Source organism: Gekko japonicus, unplaced genomic scaffold, assembly GCF_001447785.1.
Source record: "Gekko japonicus isolate JY-2015 unplaced genomic scaffold, Gekko_japonicus_V1.1 scaffold258, whole genome shotgun sequence".
Taxonomy (NCBI): Eukaryota; Metazoa; Chordata; class Lepidosauria; order Squamata; family Gekkonidae; genus Gekko; species Gekko japonicus.
Window position 1 is genome coordinate 1416679 of NW_015164190.1, and position 4497 is coordinate 1421175.

Here is a 4497-nt window from a genome sequence, read left to right on the forward strand (position 1 = left end):
AGGCAGTAAGCCTCTAAATACCAGTGCCAATAGGCCTTGGCCTCTGTGCCCTGTTATTGGACCTCCAGAGGAACTGGTTGGCCACTGTATGTGACAGGATGTTGGACTAGATGGACTACTGGTCTGATCCACAAGGGCTGTTCTTATGTTCTCTTCTTGCTCAGAGTCTGAACTCTGTGTTTGAAAAAAGCTATGTGCAAAACAACCTTCAAAAGTTAAAAAAAAAAAACAGCAACAAAACCCTGGCTATTTAAAGCCAGAGTTGATTTTTTTTTCCATCTCAGACTTTCATGGGATATTTCAGCTTTGATCCCCCAACCTACTGTAAAGATTAAACCCAGCATTTTCCTGGCGTGGGTACTACTGAGGTTTTCAACTGAAGTTTCATAATTGTACCCTATAAATGTTTAGGCACAGCATGTGGAGCAATCTGATGTATCCCAAACATAATCTCATTATTTTGTCATTATTTTACCTCCTTTATGTATTGCATTTTGCAATCTTTCCTTAATGTCTGAAATAATTACAGATCTTAAATTAGCTATAATTCATGAGCTAATGAATAACTCTTCGTTCTTGAGTCACAAAAATCCCTCCCTGCTGTTAACAATCTGTGCACAACATGGTTCCTCCTTCCTAGCCCTGCCTTCTGCCATGCATGTGGGTGTGCAGATGGGCAGTTTACTAGCTTAAAATGTTTGCATGCAGCTGTGCCATTCAGGAATGATTTCCTGCTTGGGTTTTATGCTGTGTCCAAAACCGACAGTGTTGTATTTCCCATAGAAGCTGGCCAGGGCATTTATGGGATCCATTACATATAAAATCTCAGTATTTGGCAGAGGTCTCCACAGCCTGATGCAATGAACATCATAGTCTAGGAGGGAGTGAAGGAACTGGAAAACTAAAAGCAGTAGACTTGTACTCAGTTGTGAAAATCGCATTTTTGGCTTGACAAACACTTTCATTGTTCTGACATCCACCTAATGTCACATAATCCCAGTAAAAATGGATTGACAATCCTCTGTCAAATATGTAGAATGACACTGTCCAACTGCTTCCTTATTACGAAACACTTAGCAAAAAAACCCCAAAAACCCACATCTGAATGTTGGTCATTGGTTACTGGTTAAACAAGACGTATGTGGGATTGTTCCAAAGCCTGTGCTTTTCAAAGGTATTCTTTTATTAGCAAAGAGGCCTTGAGTGATAAAGTTCTCAGTATTTTTTTCATGACTTTTGCCAACATGGATGATGAAATGAGAATGTTCTAAGACAGTTGGTCTGCCAATGTGATAAGTACAGGGCTAGACCAAAAAAGAAAGGAAATATGGGAAAATAACTACGAAAGGTTTTAATCAAAAGGAAACTCATGGCCAAAGTGGCCTGTACTGAGATTTTTCAGATAAAAGAGAGATCCCCAAAGGACTGCTTTTTTAAGACACAAGAATAAGAAGAGGATGCTGCTTACAACCAATAAGAAAAGGTAAGCTGATGAAATCCAGAGACTTCTCCCTTTTATTAAAGCGGTGGCTCAAGTGGTTAAGACGCTGAACTGCAGGCTGTGGAAGGTCAGTAGTTCAGCAGTTCGAGACGGAGTGAGCTCCCCTCTCTAGTTCCAGCTCCTGCCAACCTAGCAGTTCGAAAGCAAGAAATTGCAAGTAGATAAATAGGTACCACTTTGGTGGGAAGGTAACAGCGTTCTGTGCACCTTGGTGTTTAGTCATGCCGGCCACATGACCACGGAAACGTCTTCGGACAGCGCTGGCTCTTCGGCTTTGCAACGGAGATGAGCACCGCAACCCTAGAGTCGGACTCGACTGGCTTTCGAGCAAAGGAACCTTTACCTTTACCTTTACTTTACAACTTTCCAAAGAGCCTTCAAGTAGCTGCATTGTATGATTTTCATGCAGAGAAAAATTTAACCACCTCAAGATGGTGAAAACTGCAGCTATAACAGTTGCAGCCAACAGATTCCATATCATCAGAAGGAAGAGAGGGGATATAGGGAAGCTGAACATTGCCCTCCAAAGCATGTACAAATTCTGGTGCACAAATTCTGATTTCTTTCCTTTTAAAAAAAGAAAAGAAAAAAAAGAAGTATTCTGACTATGGACTAATAGCATTATGTACATAAAACTTTAAAGCAAGCTCAAACCAAATGCATTTCAGATTATAATTTCTAAAACAGTTTCAGTGGCTGTACTGTTAAATTTTTAAAAAAGAAAATTGGTTAAAAGGATCATGTATTTTATAGTTCTGCCCTAAGCCATAGCTGAGATGAAGAACATGATGCCAATTCCAGCAGAAATAGGATTCCAACAACCATACTTTACAATAACACCCTAAATCCTACAAATATCTGACAAGACTTTAATAACCAAATCATTTCAGTGTCATGATGCAATATATCTAATTACTGCAAAACTGAAAGACATATTGTTCCATTTTGTATGGCTCTTCTTTACTTTGCTACCCACGAATACATTAATTGCAGGTGATCAGACGGTGCTCTTTGGCCTGACCCCCAGCAGGTATGGAAGTGGCCACTGCTTATATCTCCCTTCAATGCTTCTTGCTTGCTTGAGATGTTTTTACTACAAGTGTCACTCCCATTTTACTGGTTGTCGCTTATCTTTATTTTCTGTGTCTAAAGTTAAACACCAGAAAACCGTATTAATGAGTATAAGCATTTTAATAGCTCCCTCGGTTTTACTGATCTGTGATGAAGCATTAAATCTTCTATTGTTGTAAGCCTCCACCTGTAAAATCAGCCTCCTTTCTTAGAAGTCAGTTACAGGATAGGAAGGTTGCATTCCTCATTAGAAGTAACTTCACCACACATTTTCTCAGGTACAATGGTAACTATAAACCAAAGTCACAGAGAAAAATATTTTTCTAAATCTCAGAATCTCTTCCTCCACACACACTATCCATTTTATTCAAAGGTTCGTTGGACTGTAGAAAAAAATCTTAGCATACTAAGGGGTCCAAGAAACCATTTTAAATTACTTTCCTGAGACATTTAAAAAAGGTTCATTTTCAATATCTAGTTCCTTTATTGTTTCTCCCCTCCCAAATCCATTGCTAGCCCTTTCCTTCCATTATTTATCTCTGTTCCCATACCAGCCAGCTGCACCTCCTTAGAGAAATTTACCTGCCCTGTAGCTTTCTATGTTTTTTACAGCACTGTGCTACAATACCTGGCTATAACAAAGGAAGAGATTTTAGATTCCTATCTCTATTATTATCAAAGGGTTATTGCTTTGTTTAGATTTAAACCAATAATTCCATGGTGCACAGGATATTTAAACAGAGAGACTGATGTTAATTAAATAAGAAAATTATTCCCACAGATTCAGACATGATGACTATTGCAGGTTCGCACAGAATAACAGACATGCAAGGGGGGAAAACGGAAGGAAGAGACGAAAAAGGAAAGGGGAAAAGGGGGCAGAAGAAAGAGAAAAGTTAATTATGAGCCCTGTAGGTACATAGTTCATGGTTCTCATCGTTTTAAGGGATAAAGCCAAATAACGTTTAAAAATGCCGTGTAAGCCAGGCGCACTCTTGTTGGATCTTAACATTATTTTCTCCTGATCCTTTGATGGAGATTAAAAATTTCCATGTGAATACAAATAATGAAACAACAGTTACTTGGAGGTTTTTCCCAGATCTCTAATGCTCCAAAGTGGAGCAACCAATCACCATTCTCCTTTCCCATCCCCATCGCTTTAAAGAAAAAAAGTCAACTCACTTTGAAGAAAAAAGACAAAACAACTCTAAGAAAGGAGGATTAGGGAAATGATATTTATATCATGGACTAAATTAAAATGTCAATGCTAGAGGCGGTCAAACAGCCCCTACCATATATACACACCAAGCATGTCTCTTCAAGGAAACAGGAAAGAGATCTGAAAAGAGTTAATGCAGCCCCCAGTTAATACCACCTGCCTTCAACTCAACATTCCTTAAAAGACAGGGGTTGGGCTGATTTCCCATAATATGGTTTTAGTGAGCACAATAGAAGAAGCCATTATGAGCATTTCTACTTTCTTTTTATTTATTCACTGCTTTAAAGTTGGGAATTTAAGAGACACGCAAAGAATGCAATGTTAGTACTTGTATGTTACAGGCAATCGTGGGGGGAGAAAGACTGGAATTAAAGAACTTAGCTGGACAGGTTGTACACAGTTTTGCCCCCCTCCATCTCTCTCCCCCCCAAAGCAAAATCTAATTTTAACCTACTACATGGAAATGCAGAGATAGCCAGGTGGACTAATAAATTACTAAGCAGTTCTTTGTGCCTTGCCTAACAGAACTTTCGGTATTAATAATGAATTGTTTTTATGACTGTTTTAAAATTGTTTTATAACTGTTATTTATGTGTTGAATTTTTTATGTAAGCTGCCTTGAGCCTGCTTGACAGAGAGGGTGGGGTGTGTGTGTGTGTGTGTATGTGTGTGTATATATATATATATATATATACACACACACACT